This window comes from Neophocaena asiaeorientalis, unplaced genomic scaffold (genome assembly GCF_003031525.2).
Source record: "Neophocaena asiaeorientalis asiaeorientalis breed wild unplaced genomic scaffold, Neophocaena_asiaeorientalis_V1.1 scaffold16, whole genome shotgun sequence".
Classification (NCBI taxonomy): domain Eukaryota; kingdom Metazoa; phylum Chordata; class Mammalia; order Artiodactyla; family Phocoenidae; genus Neophocaena; species Neophocaena asiaeorientalis.
In genome coordinates this window covers 4,164,578-4,186,049 of record NW_020175446.1, presented here as the reverse complement: position 1 = coordinate 4,186,049, position 21,472 = coordinate 4,164,578, and positions in this window count along the sequence as shown.

Here is a 21,472-nt window from a genome sequence, read left to right as displayed (position 1 = left end):
CCTGGACCCCGGGATGGACCCTTAAGCCGAGATGTCCCCTTCCGAGGGGCGCACCGGTGACCCGCGGTACCTCGCAGGTGCTGCAGACCTTGGCTTCGGGCGGCTAAGAGGATTCCTGCTGGCAACGGAGACTGGTCAGGCCTGCTGTGGGAAGGCCCGCAGTGACAGCAGTGCGATAAGCGCTGTCAAGGCGTCAGCCCTGGGTTATCGGGCCAGGCTCACCTTCCGCTCCACGGTGGCTCTCACCCCCTCCGCCTTCCTGGCTTTCTCCTCTTCTCCCAGCCAGGTGCACAGGACCCCCTCTCTTGCCCTTCACTCGCCCACCTGCATGTTTCTGAGTCAGGCCCCTGCCTTCCCATCGCTACAAGTTTATGCACAGCTGGACAGCCTGTTTACAAGGTTCTTGACACACTGGTTTATTTTATCAGGCCTTATATCAAATTCACTCTTGCTTCACTTCCCCAGGCCTGGCGCTTTAACTTCTGATAGTTTATGATGAGCCTCAGTTTTTGAGTAGTTCTTGAAGGTACTTGAGTGCACATGTGGGATAAAGTACTAACATACTTCTGTGACCTTCACAAAAATCTGGGAAATCAGGGCAGCCGTTTTATTGATGTCAGAACAGATTCTGAGGCCTTCTGAATCCTTCTACTGCCCTTTGGCTACAGTGAGTGTGGTTTACTGTGTAATCCTTTCCAGGGATAGTTGCACTTCAGAAGAATGCCGAATGATTTAAGTGGAAAAAAATTTTTTTTTTTTTGCCTGAATGCAAGCCTGTGGTGTAGCTTTATGCAGGAAGACATGTTAGCGGAAAATTCTAATCAGGGCCAGGACGGTGGCTGCTTGATTTGACTGTCTCTACGTGATTGACATCATGTAACGTGATTGGTAAATGGTGACCTTGAGGGACAAGTCCAGGTGAATAGAGATTGCTCGAGGAACAATTATTTGGACAGGTATATTGCCAACAGGAAGCATTAAACACTCAGAAGATTTTCAACGCGGTTTCCCCTCTTTCTGTGGAAAGTAATGCCCTGTGAGAGCTAGAGTCATTCCGGAGGGAAAAAGTCATGGGTATGGATGCCGTGCGCAAGCAATGCTAATCACGCTTCCTTTAACTAACTGAGACCAGACATCCCTACAATTAGGAAAATGTATGAAGAGATAAAGCTGGTTCAGTGTTAATGTTACAATCTGTACACATGCAGTCAGTAAATGTTGTGATGTGTAAGTGTGTTACTTCCTGTGAATTACCCCCATATTACTGTTAGTCACCTGGTTGTAGAGTTTTGTGCCAGGTTCTGACATGGGGACACTGAGAACGTGAGCCTCTCTCGTCCCCTGTTTATATCCAAACCCAGCCCGACACACTCACTTATCCCCTGTGCTCTTCAGCCTCCTCTCTCCCTGCTGGTCACAGATTTACCCTCCTTTCTGCCTTCCCCTCTCTCAAGCTGTACTCAGCGCGCACCCTCTGCCTCTACTTCGTTACGGTGTACATTTTTTAACCCCTTGCAGTCTGACTTCCTTTTCCACCCCTCTACTGAAACGGTTCCTTGTAAAGAGCGCATCTAACCCAGGCTGCATACAATGGCTCTGGGATATAACAGTGAACTAAGACTGATCGCATTTAGCAGGGACTTAGGTGTGGGGTGAGCTTTACATAAAGGGGGATATTCAGGATACACTGGGGACGTATACCAATGAGATCTCATTTAGTCGGGGCACATAGAAGGCTTCTCAAGTAGAGATTTGAGATGAAGTTTGAGGTTGGAGTTAGATGAGAGCTAGAGAAGGGAAGGAAGGTGAAGAGCCTTCCAAGTGAGAACAGCGAGTCTCAAGGACTGAAGCTAAGAGCCCACAGGTTCTCAAGGCTGAAGAGACCTGTGTGCAGCATGGTAATGAGCCGCTCTTCTCTGTTTTTCATTCGGATGCCCCCTAGAAGTGTGCTGTGTATTTCCCTCACACATTTGTAAGTTAATAGCTAAAATTATTTTTATCATAAGTTTAATTAGTTACAAAAGAAATAAGTTCTGATGAGTTATAAGTGAAATTTTAAAATTAATTACAGAATTTAAAAATAGTTAAAATAACAGAAATCTTTTAAGTGGACCCCATGGGTTATAAATACCGTGGTGATTTAATACCAGCATTCTCCATGTAAAAAAGATTTTTACCAATTAGAATTTTACATTGATCCTTTGTCTCCTCGAAAACATTTTCATTCCACTTCTGCCACATAATTTTATCTTAATGGAATATATTTTATGCTTCCAAGTCTTTTATTGATCAGACTATGTCATCAGGGTCCTAAGAGTTAAAATTTCTTCTGGATTGAGCTATGACTCTTGTTAGCAACATACAATTTAATCCATGTATATCACAAAATCGGATAATTATTGTAAATAAAGGTAAAGTTTGATTGGAAATGCTTGTCTTAATGGTACCTTAATTAAAAGAAATTGGCGAATTATCCTCTGGTGTCCTAAAGTTATTACACCTTTCCCACCTCACTGCGGAACAGTGTGGTAAGGTTGGGGGCTGGGGAGCAAGTGGGCAGGACGGTTGTGAAATGCAAGGTGGTCTGTACTCCATGAATCTTCTCAGGCATATCAAATGGACAGATACTTTGGAATCAAGAAATCTACTTAAATGAACCACTTAGCAGAGTGGTTACATGAATACACAAAGATGCCACATGAAATGTTATGCAGCAGTTAGAAAAAGACCAAGTAGACCCAAATGTACCTAAAGGTACCCAAATGATCTGCACGTTAGGTGAAAAAAGCAAGTTGCTGGATAATACATGCACTATTACCTCATTTCTGTAAAAAATAAAACAATATATTTCTAGATGCAAATGTCTAAAAACTGATGACGGCAGGCGGTCTTCTCAGGGGAGGGAAAGTAAGATTAGATGAAGTTCAGCTGGACTTCCTGTATTGTTTCAAGTTTTTACAAAGAAATATTGATTCAACAAATATGTATCCAGTTTTCCATGTCCCACTTCATGCTGGGTGTCAGGTAAAGAGAGAGAACAGATAAAGGCCCTGAGGTCATGACCCTTGCGGTCTGGGGTGGGGCAGTGGGATTAATTTATTTCAGAGGCAAATAAAAATAAAGGAGAAAAATAAGAGATGACTTTTGCAGGAGATAACTAGAAGGTGGGATCCACGGGAGTCTTGACCTTGGTGATAAGGAGGGGCAGGGAGGGTGAAGAATGCCTCCCCAGTTGCAGGCTTGAGTAACCGGGTGGCATTTGCTTTCATCTACGAGGAGTGGAAACAGGTTCTGCGGAGCACAGAGCTTCCAATCAGCCTGTGCGGCAGAGAGCACTTCAAGGAAAAAAAAGAACACAAGTTTACAAATAAAAAATTGGATTTGAACATGGGTATTTATTTAGAATGAGAAAAATAATTTTTAAGTATATAAATTTTTACAAGCTGACATATCACAAAAATAAAATATTCAGAAAAATAACTTTTATTATGTAACTATCATAGATCAGCGATAAAGTATACCTTTCTTTTGACTGTGAAAACCATTTTGCATTTTCTCTACAGAAAAGTAATTGCCTTTCTAGCATGAGAAATGTAAACTTGGTTTTTATCGTTCAGTGTCAGGATGCATGATATTCAACCTCACACTATGACTTTAGTACATTTTCAGTAAAACTAGGTTTATTTCGTGAAGAGGGGGAGGTGCGAAGGAGAGGGAACTTGACAAACGCATTGTAAAATTCATGTAGGGAAACAACTCAAAATTTTTTGAAGAGGAGGGCTACTGAGCATGGCGGTCGGAGTGACGGCCATCCGAAGACATCCCTGTAATTTCTGGAACCCATGAATACGTTAATTTGCTTGGCAAAGGAGAATTTAGGGCACAGGTGGATTTAGGATTGCCAACGCACGACCTTACGGAGCGAAGGCCGGGTTTTCCAGGTGGGCCCAATGTAGTCACGAGGGGCCTTAAAAGTGGGAGGGGGCAGTTAAGGAGCTGAGAGCGACGTGCTGAGGGTGGGGCTCGTCCGCCCTCGCTGGCTTCCTAGACGGAGGAAGGGGGCTAGAGAGGGAAAGCAGGCAGGCTCCAGAGCCTGGGAGGAACGCGGGTGCAGACTGTCCCCCGGAGCCCCAGGAGGACACAGCTCTGCTCGGTAGCTTGCCGACTCCAGTGACACCTGCTTTGAGCTTCTGACCTCAAAACCGTAAGATATGTTGGTTTTATTTAAGTTTCTAAGTAGGTGGTGATTTTTGATAGCAACAATAGGAAGCGGGTCCATGGAGGGAGGGATTTTTCCGGTAGGTACCGACACATAGTGTAACGCTGCAGTAATAGTGTCTTGCTAGTGTGGAAGCGGACGGCTCAGCGGGGCAAAAGGAAGAGTCTAGAGACGCAGGTGCTGCTGTGTATGTGTGTTTTGTATTGTGTCTCATGAAAGTGGCATTTAAAATCTGAGGGAAAAGAATGAATTAGTCAAAAAATGCTAGTACCTCTGTACATTTGGGGAAAATGTTATATAAACAAACTCGACAACCTACACCCAAATAAAAGCCAGACGGGAGGATTTAAACATAAAACTTCATCTAAAAAGTTAAAAACAGGCTTCCCTGGTGGTGCAGTAGTTAAGAATCCGCCTGCCAGTGTAGGGGACACGAGTTCGAGCCCTGGTTCGGGAAGATCGCATATGCCGTGGAGCAGCTAAGCCCGTGCGCCACAGCTACTGAGCCTGCGCTCTAGAGCCCACAAGCCACAGCTACTGAAGCCCGTGTGCCTAAAGCCCGTGCTCCGCAACAAGAGAAGCCACCGCAATGAGAAGCCCACGGACCGCAACGAGGAGTAGCCCCCGCTCGCAGCAACTAGAGAAAGCCCTCGCGCAGCAACGAAGACCCAACGCAGCCAAAAATAAATAAATATTTAAAATTAAAAGTAAAAAAATACTAGAAAAGATACAGGGTAATCGTTTTATAAACTTAACGAGGAGGAGATTTTACTTGGCATGATACTAAGACAAAGTATTGAGTCTCATGTGATCTTGGCGTCTCCACGGAGCAATCTGACAGCAGAATTGAATAAACTTGTGTCTCTGAAAAACCACGAACGTTCACCCTGAATGCTGTGAGGTCGTAGTATGTGTGAGGGCCTTGGAACACCCAAATTGATCCTACCTGAACTCAGGTGTGGAATGTAATTAAAGCTGTAACATGATCAGCTGTACTGTAAACTGACTACCGTTAAGTGGGAACAGAAGGGTGCTATCTGAATGTAGAAGCAAAGGGAAGCTTGTCTCGGTGTGAAGGAATGGAACAATCGGGCACAAGAGTACCTTCTCTTCACTAACAACTTAGAATGTAGCCCAGCACTGCCTGTGTTTGTTCAGCCACTATTCGAGCTTTCATTTACTTTTATCTGTAAAACTAAAACGAAAAGGCATTTTTTTTTTTTTTTTGCGGTACGCGGGCCTCTCCCTGTTGTGGCCTCTCCCGTTGCGGAGCACAGGCTCCGGACGCGCAGGCTCAGCGGCCATGGCTCACGGGCCCAGCCGCTCCGCGGCATGTGGGATTTTCCCGGACCGGGGCACGAACCCGTGTCCCCTGCATCGGCAGGTGGACTCTCAACCACTGCGCCACCAGGGAAGCCCAAGAGAAGGCATTCTTGTTCTAAAAGATTTAAACACTGTTTTGAATATTGAATGAAGTTCTTGCTGCTGTCTCGAATCCGACTTACTCACCTAGAGGTTATGGTTGTAATGAGCACCTAGAGGTTATGGTTGTAATAAACATAACTTTCTAGTTATTGTGCTTCCGTCAGTGGATGTTTGTGCATATGCCCTGCCCTGTTCCGCTCTTGAGAGCCCTAAGATTTCCATTTGGACCAGATATCCACCGCTCCCCAACAGAACTCGTGCTTTGGGGAAAGTTGATTCCATCCACTGTCTGAGGAGAGGCCATGATCCATGTAAGGCAGTGGTTTCTTGTGGGTTTTCTTGTTTTCATTTTGAAGTCTGGACATTGAACCCTTGAAGCTCCTGAAGACCTTTTCAGGTGGTCCAAAGTCAAAAGTATATTTACAATGACACTGAAACATTATTTGCATTGAATTTGGAGTACTGTTGGTGGGTAAACCTGCTAGCGCCTTGGCATCAAGGCAGTGATACCAAAGTGCATGGTGGTCACGCGTTCATCGCCATGGACTCTCGGTGAAAAACCACTCATTTCACTTAAGAATACCCTTGACAAAACAATACACGTGAATTCTATTAAATCCTGACCCTTGAGTACACATCCTTTTCACATGTGTGAGTAAAGGTAAGTATGTGTGAAGCATGTCTGCACCCTGATTAATGTACAGTAGTTCTCTAGAGGAGAAACATGGGTTTGTGAGCTCAACTAGCTAGTTTTTTCACAGAACATAATTTTACTTGAATAACAGATAAGCTGTGGTTATTCTGGCAGATATTTTATCAAAAATGAATAAACCAGCTCTGTCACTTCAAGGAAAAACAACTGATAGTATTGCTGATAATAACCTCGAGCTTTTCAATGAACATCAGAATTTTGGAAAACCTAGATTTGCTCTCATGAACTTGACATGTTCTCAGTAATTGGATTTCTTTGGTTCTGTGGTGATATTACTTATCGTGCTTTCAGTATTGTATGTCGCCATTTAGAAGATCTGCGTAACTCAGTGAACCAATATTTTATAAATCAGTGCTTGGACTCTAAAAATCACGTGTGGGTAAATGGTTATTTCAAAGTGCAAGACAGACCAATGGATTTTAATGTAACAGGGTACAAAAATTTGATATGTCAAATTCCACATTGCTAACAACCTTTAAGAAATTACCAGTTCCTGAGTTTTAGAATGATACGAAATAATATTCACATTATCTGAAGGCTATTAAAACTCTTTCCCTTTTCTAATCACATATCTGATTGAGGCTGGATTTTCTTCAGATGCCTCAACCAAAAAATCATGGCAGCAGATGGAATGCAGAGAATCCAGCTGTATTCAATTAAGCCAGACATTAAAGAGATTTAACAAAAAATGTAAAACAATGCCACTCCTCTAAATTCTTTGTTTTGAATTTTCCCCATAAATATTAACATACAATGGACTTTACTGTTCTCTAAAAGGACTTACTAAATATTTTAAACTTTCCACTTTAATTTCCAGTATAGTAAATAGCAGTAAGTATAACCTGGGTTTAAAAAAACAAGGTAAAAAAATGGGTAATGGGTTCCTGAACCATTCCTCTAAGACAATCAAAGTAGCCCTACTTCTGTTTCCACACAAAAATTGTTTAGGGATGAACTTAACCCCCTTAGGGCTTCTGAGACTCAAGTGGAGGTTATTGTGGGTCCTGGAAATGAAGCTTGTTGATTCTGCCAAAGATGCTACCAGAAATGTTCCTTCCTCTCTTTGGGCTGATGAATTAATATTAGGGTGAAACTTGGCACTCTACAGCCAGGAAGTCAGCTTCAACCTGAAGGCAGAGCTAAGAAATAGGACATGAAGGCTTTGAAATCCGTAGGGTGTGTTTCACAGCTGATCTGATTCAACAGCCCATCTCTCAGCGTTCTAGTTAACGAACAAAGAAGCCTCTATTAAAGCCAGGTTGAGGTGGGTTTCATCTCTCATCTGCTCAGTCCTCCCTGCTGGAAACCTAGAGGTTATTCTGTTTCCCTGCTCCTCTCCTGCTACACCCATTGGCACTAGGTCATTCATTCATTTGCTCACTCATTCAATTATTGAGTGCTTGTTATGTACCAGGCCCTGGTCTAGGACCTGGTCATGTAGGCAGATAAGGTCCCTGTCTCAATGTCAGTAGTGAGAGATGGATCCAGTTACAAGGGCAAGCAATGAATTAAAATAGGGAGGTGTGAGAGAGAGTTGTGAAGTAGTTCCTTTAAATCATAAGGTCAGGAAATGCCTCTGTACGGAGGAGACATTTAAGTTAAAATTGGAATGATGAGCAGAAGGAAGATGAGAGCATTTCAGGCTGAGGGAACAAGTGCAAAGGTCCTGAGGCAGGAAGGAAGGAGCTCAGTAAGCAGCAGTTCTAATTTACTGGTGGCTAAAATCCTCAGTCATTTTTTTTTTTTTTTTTTTTTTGTGGCTGCGTTGTGTCTTCCTCGCTGTGTGCAGGCTTTCTCTAGTTGCAGCGAGAGGGGCTTCTCATTGCAGTGGCTTCTCTTGTTGCGGAGCATGGGCTCTAGGCATGCGGGCTTCAGTAGTTGTGACTCGCAGGCTCTAGAGCGCAGGCTCAGTAGTTGTGGCACACAGGCTTAGTTGCTCCGTGACATGTGGGATCTTCCCAGACCAGGGACCAAACCAGTGTCTCCGGCATTGGCAGGCAGATTCTTAACCACCGTGCCACCAGGGAAGTCCCCTTAGTCATTCTTAACTCTGCTCTATCCACCCCACATCCAATCCCTCAGTAAACTATTAGTTTGACCATCACAGTCACCCAGACCCCCCCCCCCCCCTCATCCAGGTGCTGTCATGTCTCACCTGTACGAATGTAGCCTCCCTATTTCCATCCTCGAGCCCCCTCCCCCTTCCCAGTCACTGTATCTTCTGCAAGCAGCTGTTGTGGGTGAACTTTGTCCCCTTGAAAATCCATGTGACGAAGTCCTAGCCGCCCCCCACCTCGGGATGTGACTGTATTTGGAGATAAGGTCTTAAAAGTGGCGGGTGGGGTAAGATGAGGTCCTGAGGGTGGGCTTTAATCCAGCATGACTGGCATCCTTGGAAGAAGGGGAAACTGGGACACAGACACACAAAGGGAAGATGATGGGAAGGAACACAGGGAGGAGACGGCCATCGCCATGCCCAGGAGAGAGGCCTGGGGCAGATCCTTCCTCACAGCTCTCGGGGTGACCCAACCCTGCCAACATCTTGCTTTTGGATTTCTAGCCCCCAGAACTGAGGGACAATTTCTGTTGTTTAAGCCCTCGGTCTGTGGGGCTTTGTTAGAGCAACCTGAGCGAACAAAAACGGCAGCCAAGGCCATCTTTCTGTTAATTCTCTGCTCGAGGTAGTTGACCTTAAACCACTTGGGGCTAGGGGCTCTGGGGCTCTGGGGCTCCACACCATCAAAAATTCGAGTGTAACGTAAAGGTGGTTCCTCCAGTACTGTAGTGTTTACCATTGAAAAAAGTCCAAGAACAAGTGGACCCTTGCAGTTCAAACCTGTGCTGTTCAAGGGTCAACTGCACTCCCATCTCGGAGTCAAATCCAAATTAAGCCCTGCCTGTGATGCTTCCCCAACTCCAGGCCTCACCAGGAACACCCTCCCCACTGCACCACAGCCGTGCCTGGGACTCCCAGCTTCAGCTGTGCAGTGGCCGTCAGGACGGAGCCCTCCTCAAACCCAGACCCCCCAAACCCATAAATGCTCTCTCTTCTCCCATCTGGGTGACATTCTTTACTGCAGTAAGGAACTGGTTTCAGTTGATCCGTGAGTTACTCTGGTCATTCTAAAGCGTCAGCCACCCTGACCTCTTGCTGTCTTTCCTGTGCCTCGAACAGGACAGACCTTCCCAGAACCTGGAATTTTCCTCCCCATATATGGACATGCTTGTCCTCTCTCTGCCAGTCTCGGTTAAATGTCATCAAAGAAACTCTTAACCATGTGTGCCCTTTTGTTATTACTTGTTTACCTTGCAACAGACATTGCTAGTTTTTCCCCAATACCCACCTCCCATTTTATAATAATTAGATCCCTAATTTTTACCTAGGTACATGGCTGCCTAAAATAAAGACTGTTTCCCAGCTTTTCTTCCTCCTAGATGGTTTGACTATCCAATGAAATGTAAAAGGAAGTGGTGTATGTGAGGTATAAGATGCGCTGTGTACTCTTCTTTCTTACTGGGTAAAATCGGATGTAATGGCTGGAGCGTCAGCCATGTTGGCAGGCACACATGGCAGAACAATCGTGTGAAAATAGCTTGAGTTCCTGACACTATGGAGCGTCATACCAGCATTGGGTTTATTACCTCCAGGCTTCTCGAAAGCAAAAAAACCAAAACTACAAAAGCCTTTTAACTTGTTTAAGCTTGTTTCAGGTTTCTGTTATTTGCAGCAAATCTGATCCTAATAGAATCCTTCTTGCTCCGCTTGATGTTCTATTACATTTATTTCTATGTGACACAGTGTGCGTCATCTGTGCCCCCCTGGCTGTAATAAGGTAGAGGCTCCTGGAGAGGTAGGACTGTGTGTTTTTACTTTATTCGCTAGGCGTTGATCAGGCTATAGAAATAATTAATCAAAAGCTGATGAATTAAACAGGAAATCTGCACTCCACGAAGATGTGCCATGTTTTTTCTCTAGGATTTACTGAGTACCCCCAGCACACTGCAGCTATGTAGAAACATGGGGGGTGCTTTCCTACTCTATGCCCCCTTCTTTGGCAGTGCTCCCCAGAGGCGAGACTAAGTGAGACAGATCTAAAAGATCAGGTTTGTACAAGGGAATCCCTCTCTCCAGCCTCCAGTGTTGGATCCGAGGTAATGAAGTCACAGACCATCAGGTACAGATTATGAGCCAGACAGGACTAAACACTAGAGCATAGACGTCATGAGGAATTGCAGTCATAATTGGTGCCGTGGAAACCCCAAACACACGTGTTGATGCTTTGGGAGAACAAATGAATGTGCAGAGATATGAGTGCAGGTTGCATGCAGATCATGTGCCCTGAAAGAAGGGGAGAGAAGCAAGGCAAGCTGCCCACTGTCTCTCCTATGATCTTCAGCTGACTTCCAGCACCTGGCTTCATGCAAGTTCCTTGATTCTTCATGATAAATTCCCTTTTACCTAATCCACTCTGAGTAGGTTTGCGTTCGTTGTTTAGGAACAATCCTGCTAAGACTTCTTACGTCTCTTTGGGGTACGTGCTCTTAAGGACACCTGTAAAGCTCTTCCCAGTCTGGTCCAGACCTGCCTTTCTGCCAATGTTTACCATTGCTTGCCGCCTTCTAAACTAAGCTGCATTCCCACAGACCCCTTTCATGGTTTAAAACAACCATGCTGTTTGGTATCTTAGCATTTTTGTAAGCACCATTGCTTCTGCTGGAATGTTCTTCCTCTCTAATTTACCCATCCGGACCTAGCTCAAGTTTTCTTTCTGCTGAAAGGGCCCCCAGACCGTAGTAAATGCCCCTTGACCTTCAACACTCCCTTGAAGGTGCCTCTATTACAGAACTTACCCTAAGTTATTGCAATTTGTTGAAATACCCATTGGTGCTTCTCTTACCCGAGAAGGTGCTTTTGACACCATCTCTTCCTCCTCTTTGTGGCCTCCGCCCAGACCATTGTCCCCATGTCAGATGCTCAGTTCTTCACTCAACCTTTTTAAGCCTGTCTGTGATCAGCCTTTGCCTACTGAAAATGCCTCTCCGCACTCAAGCACTCTAGTTCCCCAGACGTCCTTGAGTTTTCATCTGTGGGTTTGGCTCATCCACTCTTTGCTAATGGCCCCCAAATCCACAGATTACTTCTCCCGAGCTACAACCATTTTTTTAAAAACCTGCTTTCTTGGACTTCCCTGGTAGCCCAGTGGTTAAGAATCCGCCTGCCAGTGCAGGAGTCACGGGTTCGAGCCCTGGTCTGCGAAGATCCCACATGCCACAGAGCGACTAAACCCATGCGCCCCAACTACTGAGCCTGTGCTCTAGAGCCTGCGAGCCACAACTACTGAGTCCGTGTGCCACAACTACTGAACCTGTGCACCTAGAACCCGTGCTCTGCAACGAGAGAAGACACTGCAAGGAGAAGCCCCTGCTTGCCGCAACTAGAGAAAACCCACGCGCAGTAACGAAGACCCAACGCGACCAAAAATAAATTTAAAGAAAAATCTGCTTTCTTGACATCCGAGCCTAAAAATTCTACAAGAATTTTAAATGTTCTTAGCAGAAAGTATCTCCACCACCACCACCCCACTCTTTTCCCTGAATCCTCTCAGTTTGCTGCTAAAAGACTTGACGTCACCCTTCCATCTTCCCTCAGCTTCATCCGTGCACTCCCTACCCTATATATTATCCAGCTGGCTGGCGGGCTTCCTTTATTCCAGTTCCTTTTTTAGGAGATGGCTTTTGACTTCTCCTGTCTTCTGGTAGCAGGGACTTTGCTGAGCCCTTGACCTCCTCTCATCTGGACCGCTGTGCTGCCGCCCTACTTCAAATCCTCCCCACGCTGCTGCCAGTGCCACCTCGCTAAAACAGTCTGATCTCACTCCTCCCCTTCTGGAAAGCCTTCAGTGACTCCTCTTTTCTAAGCTTAAAGTCACACTCTTCATGGGCTCCTAGGCCTTTCGCAGTCTGGCCCCGCCTGCTCTGCATCTGTACCAAGCACCATGTAAGTCGCTGGCTCTACACCCAAGCGGTGGCCCGACTTACAGCCACCTTCCAGCTGCCCTGCTCGCAGCAACCCTTCTGTAGACGCTAACGTCCGGCCACCTGTTTCTCCTGGACCCCATTTCAGATATGACTCATGCTTTTGGCGGGACGCTGCAGTCGTGACTTTTCTAATTTTGTCTGTTAGTGAAATATTTAAACGACATATGGTGATAACTTTTCATTAGCTGTGTGTACATTTCAGTCTGTTACAAATAAACTATGCGGCAGCTTACAATGATGCCTGCAGAACAGAACAAGCAATAAAATGAGAACGCTGAGGAGAGGTGGGTACCTGACTGCAAGATGAGGTTGGTGCCCTGCAGACCTCTTCGTGATGAGACGACAGCTTTATCCTGAAGTAGGCTCTCAGCTTTTGGAGCCAAGAGTACAGAGAATTACAAGTCGTCTTTACATTTAACACTAGAGAATGATAGTAATAAATAGGTAACAAGTAACACAGCAACAATTGCCCTTGATATACACAGTTGATGGTCACCAGGCACAGTACAGGGTGGTGACTGAGTAGAAGGCTCTTTAATGGTCTTGCCAAATCCAGGTGTACAGTAAGTCCCCTACAGACGAACCTTCAAGTTGCAAACTTTGAAAGATGCAAACGTGCCTGCTAGTCCCTGTAGATCGGCTGTCATGCTGTACTTTTCAAGGTACTGTACTGTTAGATTAAAAGTGTTTATTTTTTGTTTGTTTTTTATGTATGTATTATTCATGTGAAAAGTATTATAAACCTATCACAGTACCGTATTATATAGCCAATTGTGTTAGTCGGGTACCTAGGTTAACGTTGTTGGACTTATAAACAAATTGGACTTACGAACACCCTCTCAGAACGGAACTCGTTTGTATGTAGGGGACTTACTAGGCATCTGAGCCAGCTGAACTGTGATTTACACATCGATAAGGTAGACAACCATTTTTCTTCTCCCACTCCCAGGAAGAGGACACACACACACACGCACACACAAGCAGCTTGGAAACATTATTTTTGGGTTAGAGGTAGTAGCAGAGATCCCTGATATCAGTTCTCCTCTTCTTTGTAGAACGAATCCAGAGTCAATCTGGGAAGATTGCCGTGCAGCTAGATGACTGCCTTTCCTAACTTCCACTTGTAGCCAAGTGTGGCCACGTTGACTACATTTTGGTCAATGAGACGTAAGCATAGTTGTTGTGAGACCACTGGGAAATGGCCTTAGAAAAAAAGGGGTGTTTCCTTTCTCTCCTACTTATCTCTTCTGGGTGGTGGAATGAAAAAGTGATGGCTGGAGCTTGAAGAGCTACTTTGGGCCAGGGGGCAGAGGAGTAAGATGGAAAGAGCTGGGATCTTGGAGCTTCTAGGGCCATTGCTGAGTGTGGGTGTGTATGAGAATTATAGCTAAAGCTAATCTTAACTGAGAAAAAGGGGATGTTGTTTGGAAGCTGGAGTCCATGGGCCCCATGGGTGACTGTGAAAGATTGCGGTCAATGGAGGGGGATGGTTTGACATGTTTCCCACCTGGCACTTTGGAGGAGGTTGAGTCCTCAAAGTTAGAATTCTCTCAGAAGCTAAAAGAACCTTTTTAGTGAGAGACTTTATAAAAGTTTGGGCTAAATCAGAGGTCTTTTGGTTCCTGAGAGATGGTGTCACACATCTAGGGGAGAACCGCTCTCTGCATCCTCAGAACAATTAGATGGAGAGAGGCCAGAGTAAGTACCCTTCACACAGATGTTATTGTTCTCCTGGTGGGGACATTCTCATTCTACGGATCAGTACTTCTTTCTTTTTAATTGTGGTGTAGTAATTTATTATATGCATAGACTACAATCGATTTACCTATTGTGTGGACGGCATTTGTATTGAGTCCAGATTTGAACTGTCATGAATACAGTTAAACAGTCTTATACTTGCCCTCTGGCGGACATATACAATACCATTTTGTTCACTGTTTTCTGGCTGTTCTGTAATTCCTTTGTTCCTTTCTTCTCTTGCTCTCTTTCTTTGTGATTTGATGATTTTCTGTAGTGGTATGCTTAGGTTCCTTTCTGTTCAGCTTTTGTGCATCTATTATGGATTTTTGTTTTGTGGTTACCATGAGGCGTATATAAAATATCGTGTATCTATAATAGTATATTTTCAGCTAACAATCTAAGTTTGAATGCATACAAAAGCTCTACATTTTTACTCTAATCCATTTTCTTTCTGATATCACAATTTGCATCTTATTTTATTGTGTATCCCTTAACAAGTTGTTTATAGTTATTTTTAAGACTTTTTTGTCTTTTAACTCTTATTCTCGCTTTGAGTAATTTACCCACTACCATTAAAACATTAGAGTATTCTGAATTTAACTATACATTTGCCTTTACCTGTGAGATTTATACTTTCATAGTAATTGGCACCTTTAATTGCAGCTTGAAGAAATCCATTTACCATTTCTTGTAAGGCAGGTCTAATGGTAATGAACTCCTTCAGCTTTTGCTTTTCTGGAAAACACTTTATCTCTCCATTTCTGAAGGACAGTTTTGCCAGGTGGAGTATTCTTGATTGGCAATATTTTTCTTTCAGCGCTTTACACACATCATGCTATTCACTTCTGGCCTGCAAAGTTTCTCCTGAAAACTCTGCTGATGGTCTTACGGAGGTCCCCTTATATGTAACACGTTGTTTTCCTGCTTTTAAGATTTCTCTCCTTGTCTTTAACTTTTGACATTTTAATTATAACGTGTCTCAGTATGAGTCTCTTTGGAGTCATCTTCTCTGGAACTCTAGAATTCCTGGATGTAGATGTCTGTTTCTTTTCCCAGTTTAGAGAAGTTTTCAGCCATTATTTCTCTGAATAATCTTTCTATCCCTTTCCCTCTTCGCTTCTGGTATCTCTGCAATGTAAAAGTGGGTGCCCTTGGTGAAGTCCTGTAAGACTAAGCTGTCTTCATTGTTTTTCTTTTCTTTTTGCTCTTTGGACAAATTCTACTGCCCTTTCTTGGAGTTTGCTGACCGATGCTTCCTTTGCTTCATCTATTCTGCTATCGAACCCCTCTGTGGGATTTTTCAGTTCAGTTATTGAATTCTTCAATTCTGTGATTTCTGTTTGGTACTTTCTTGTATTTTCTATCTCTTTGTTGAAATTCTCACTTTGTTCATGCATTTTTTTCCCTCCTGACCTCGGCGAGGACAATTTTGAACTGTTTACGAGGTAAATGACTTATCTGTTTCATGAAGGTCTGTGCTGGAGTTTTATCTTTTTGTTTGGAACATAGTCCTCTGTTTCTTCATCCTCCTTGACCATCTGTTGTAGTTTCTGTGCGTTAGATAAACAGCCACCTCTCTCGGTCTTGAGGGAGTGGTCTTGTGTAAGAAATGAAACTTATCCTTCCTCCCAACCCCACCTCTTGATTCCTTCATACCTGTGTGAGTGACCAAGCTTTCTTCTTTTATTGTTTCTTCCTTGTTTCTGGCCCCCAGTACTTGAGGGTTTTTGAAGAACTGTAAGCGTCCCAAAGGAGAAGCCAGACCCTCAGGCAGCAGCTTTTAAAGAATGCAGATAGACCTCTTTAAGGGAAAGACCGGGAAGTGGGCCTTTCCCGTCTCCTCCCTCTGGACTGAGCCCTGGGGAATACCCGGTTAAGAACTGCTTTGTCGTTTGTTACAGTCCTGTGGGACTGGTGAACAGTAAGCTCTCTTGGCCACCGCAGCCAGGGGGCGTGACCCCAGGGTGGCAGCTGCAGAAGCCATGGCATCAGACATGTGCAAAAGCTCCTTTCAGGGAGACACTGGTGACCTGGATTCGGGAGAAGGAGAGTGGCAAGATGGTGCCGTCAGCCTCGCTGGTCAGCAGAGACGGTCCCATTCAGCCCCTACATGTGTGTTAAATAGAAGCCTGACCATCAGACTGCGGCTTTTAAGATACATAAATAGGCCTAGCTCATGGAAAGACCGTGAGATGGACGTGCCAGTCTGCAGCCTTTGTGCTGAGACTTGGGGGGATCACCACTGAGTCCTGCGAGCCCATTGGTTTCCTATACATTGTGGATCTCGTGGGTGCAAGCCCCGTTGGCCTTCAGAGCTAGGTATTTGGGGGCTTGTCCCTTGGGTGGAAATTTAAAAGCTGGGCTGCGAAATTTTGAGTTCAGACTGAACCCACACTCCTTGGATGGGACTTGAACCCACCATCCCTGACTTAGGAGGGGACTCAAAACCACTGTCTTTTAATTAAAACCATTCACCTGGTCTGAAACCGCAGAACTCAACTCAGGACTTAATGAAGTCCAGGTTCTTCTGTCTCAGTGCAGAAAGAATTCACCAAGAGGCAAATTGACAGGCCACAGAAGTCATTTATTAGTATAGGATGCTTGTGAGAGATACAAGCGGGCAGGCAAGAGGGTACCGTACTGAGAACTTAGTGGGCTACAGTTTTAGAATCGAAGGAAAAGTGGGGAGGGGGAAAAGACCACCTTCTTCCTTGTTCTTTGAGTCTTCCATCATTAACTCCTCCTACACTTTGGGTTGGGGAGTTTTTGACTCTATATGGCCCAACCGGGACTGTCATGGTGCTATGGAAATAAGCAAAAAGGTGGTAACATATACTAAAATACGGTAAATCATCTCAGGTTTCAGTATAATGTCACCTTTCCCCTGTATTTTTATTTTTAGTGTGCATAGAGCGACCTCAACCAGCAGGGTGCAGGTGTCATTGCCTTGATTTACAGTTTTGTTGTTTGTTTCTGTTGTTAAGCCTGCTTTCTTGAGTGATCATTAACTTACAGGGGTCTCCCAAAGTTCCCTTTCTACTTATGATCCCCTCATGGGATTAAGTATTTAATCACCTCCTTTGTCCCTTTACTCCGTCCCTCTCAGAGCCCTTCACTCTTCAGAAAGGGGCTGGGAGTTGTGAGTTCCTCCTGAATGTATGTCACTGTGCGAGGGCATTTCTGGACTTCTTTCAGAGGGAATTCTTTTCATTTGTAGCTGTAGATTCAGTGTGTCCCCGGGAGAGAGTGAGTTCAGGAGTCTCCTACGTGACCATCTTGAACCAGAATCCATCTACGTTTAACTTTTCAAGGAAACTCCATATTGTCTTTCATAGCGGCCGTACCAATTTACATCCCCCAAAACAGTGCACGAGGGTTCCCTTTTCTCCACATCCTTACTAGCATTTCTTATGTTTTATCTTTTTAAAGATAGTCACTCATGGAAATTCCCTGGCGGTCCAGTGGTTAGCAGTCTGCGCTTCCACTGCAGGGGCACAGGTTGGATTCCTGGTTGGGGAACTGAGATCCTGCATGCCGTGTGGTGAAGCCAAAAATGAAAACAAAAAATACAGTCATTCAGCAGGTTGAAGGTGATGTCTCATTCTGGTTTTGATTTGGAGACTTTAGGAATATGAATATATATGCATATAAAATTATGTTATCAAATATAGAAAACTTAAATTATTTATTTTCAATTCTTATGCCTTTCATTCTTGTTTTTTTTTCTTGTGGTACGCGGGCCTCTCACTGCTGTGGCCTCTTCCGTTGCGGAGCACAGGCTCCGGATGCGCAGGCTCAACAGCCATGGCTCACGGGCCCAGCCACTCCGCGGCGTGTGGGATCTTCCCGGACCGGAGCACGAACCCGTGTCCTCTGCATCGGCAGGCGGACTCTCAACCACTGCGCCACCAGGGAAGCCCTTCATTCTTTTTTTTTTTACCTCATTACTCTGGTTAGGACTTTCGGTACTATGATGAACAGCAGTGGTAGGGGTGAGCATCGTTGTCGAGTTCCTGATCTTAGGGGAAAAGCTTTCGGCTTTCCATTGAGTATGGTGTTAGCTATGGGTTGTCATGTATGGTTTTATTATGTCGAGGTACATTCCCTCAATACCCACTTGTTGAGACTTGTTATTATAAACATATGTTGAATTTTGTCAATTGATTTTCTGCATCTATTAAAATGACCATGTGATTTCTTTTCTGGCGCACAACAGTGATTCGGTATCTCTATACATTACAAAATCATCACCACAATAAATCTAGTACCATCTGTCACCACACAGACATATTACATTATCATTGACTGTATCCTACAACTGTACATTACACCCCCATGACTCGTTTATTTTGTATCTAATCTCCCTCACTTATTTCATTCATCTCCCCTCTGGCAACCGCTTGTTTGTTCTATGTATCTATGAGTCTGTTTCTGTTTTGTTATGTTTGTTTACTTGTGTTTTTAGATTCCACTTGTAAGTGAAATCATACAGTATTTGTCTTTCTGTCTCTGACTTATTTCACTTAACATAATACCATCGAGAGCCAGTCATGTTGTTGCAAATGGCTTTTTATGGCTGAGTAATATCCCATTGTATATACATAAATATATATATATATCACATCTTCTTTATCCATTCATCTGCTGATGGACACTTCAGATTGTTTCCGTATCTGGGCTATCGTAAATAATGCTGCAATGAGCCTAACGGTGCATGTACCTTTTCAAATTAGTGTTTGCGTTTTTCTTTTTTTTCAGAAAAATACCCAGAAGTAGAATTGCTGGATCATATGGTAGTTCTATTTTTAATTTTTTAAGGAGCCTCCCTACTGTTTTCCATAGTGACTGCACCAATTTTACATTAATTTTGTAAATCATATTGATCATATAACTTTTGTCCTTCATTTTTTTTAATGAAGTTGTATATCACCTTGATTTCACAGATATTGAACCATCATTGTATCCCTTGAGTAAATTACACAGGCAATGGTGTATGATCCTTTTAATGTTGAGTTTGGTAATATTTTGTTGAGGATTTTACCAACTATGTTTATCAGGGATATTTGCCTGTAATTTGCTAGTGTCATCCTTGTCTGGTTTTGGCATCAGGGTGATGCTGGCCTTGAAGATGAACTTAGAAGTGTTCCCTCTTCCATTTTTTGGATGAGTTTTAGAGGATTGATTGGTATTAATCCTCCTTTTAATGTTTGGTAGAATTCGCCAGTAAAGGCTGAACTTTGTTTGGAGGTTTCGTTACTGATTGAATTCTCCTTACCAGTAATCTTCCTGTTCATGTTTTATATTTCTTTCTAATTCAGTCTTCGTAAGTCATATGTTTCTAGGAATTTCCCCATTTCTTCTAAATATCATATTTGTCGGTGTATAATGCTTTTTATAGTAGTCTCTTAATCTTTTGCATTTTTATGTTATCAATAGTAACATTTCCTCTCTCAGGTCTGTTTTTTTCATTTAAGTCCTCTCTATTTTTCTTGGTGAGTCCAGCTACTCATCTGTCAATTTTATCTTTTCAAGGAACCAGTTCTCAGTTTCACTGATCTTTTCTATCGTCTTTTAAAACACTGTTTTATTTATTTCCTCTCTGATCTTTGTTATTTCCTCCCTTATAACTTTGGCCTTTGTTTAATCTTCTTTTTGCCTTGTTCCTGAGGTATGAAGTTAATTTCAAATAGTTTCTTGACGTAGGTATTTTTGCTATGAACTTCCATCTTAGAACTTGTTTTGTTGCATCACAAAAGTTTCGAAATGCTGTATTTCTAATTTCATTTGTCCCAAGGTATTTTTTTTATTCTTTTGATTTCTTCTTAGACCCACCGATTTTTCAAGGAGCTTGTTGTATAATCACATATTGTGAATTTTCCTGTTTCTTTCTGTAATTGATTTCTAGTTTTATACCATTGTAGTTAGACAAGATGCTTGATATGACATGTCTTCTTAAATGTATTAAGACTGGCTTGTCTCCAAACATATGATCTATCCTGGAGAATGTTCCATGTACGCTTGAGAAGAATGTGTATGCTGCTTTTGGATGGACTGTTCTATATGTATCTGTTAAGTCTAGTCTATTGTGTCGGTTAAGGCTAATGTTTACTTATTCTCCACTGATGAAAGTGGGGCATTAAACTCACCTACTATTATTGTGTTGCTGTCTGTTTCTCCCTTCTGGTCTGTTCATGTTTGCTTTATATATTTAGATGCTGCTCTGCTGGGTGCCTGAGTATTTACAGTTTTATCCTCTTGTTGGATTGACCCTTGTATTATTTTGTAATGCCCTTTTTTGTCTCTTATTACAGTCTATTTGAAAGTCTGTTTTGTCTGATATAAGTATAGCTACTCCAGCTTTCTTTTGGTTTCCATTTGAATGGAATGTCTTTTTCTGTCCCTTCACTTTCAGCTTGTGTGTGTTCTTACATCTGAAGTGAGTCTCTTGTAGGCAGCATAGTCTTGTTTTTTATTTTTTAAAATTTTAAATTAAATTTTTAATATTAATCACTCTTTTTCATTCTTCTTTTTGCTGCTCTGAGTTCCACTGCTCTTTGAGTTCACTGATCATTTTTTCTGCCTCATGTAGTTTGCTCTTGAACCCCTCTAGTGTATTTTTCAGGGCAGTTATTGTGTTCTTCAGCTCTTTGACATCTATTTGGTACTTTCTTATATTTTCTCTCTTTGCTGAAATTCTCATGGTGTTCATCCATTCTTCTCCTGAGTTTGGTGAGCACCTCTGTGACCATGACTTTAAACTCTTTATCAGGTAAATTACTTCTCTCCATTTCATAAAGATTTTGTTTTTCTTTTAGTGAGATTTTATTTTCTTTTGCTTGGAACACACCCTGTGTTTCTTCATTTTTTCTTGACTCTCTGTTTTGGTTTCTGTGCATTAGATAAAACAGCTCCCTTTCCCAGTCTTGCAGGAGTGGCTTCATATAGATGATACACCTTGTCATTCAACACTACCCTCACACTTGGTTGTCTCTCAGACCTTCTGAGTGTCCAACATTCTTTTATTTCTGATGGTTCACTCTATTTTATTTTTATTTGAGGCTATGCCAAGACCTGTCAGTGTCCCAGGATCTCAGTCAGCACCTAGATTCAGGCTGATTGTAAGCCAGACCCTCTGACAGCAGTTCTTTAAATATGCAATATATACAGTCCTATGGGACCACAACTCTGGCCACCAGTGCCAGATGAACTAGAAGTGTCCCCTGGGCAGCAGTCACAAAAGTCAGGGCTCTGGTCTGGGGGTACCAATGAGCTGTAGTGAGAGGGAGTGCACAGATGGCATGCACTGGTCTACATCCCCTGAAAACACATCTGCAGTC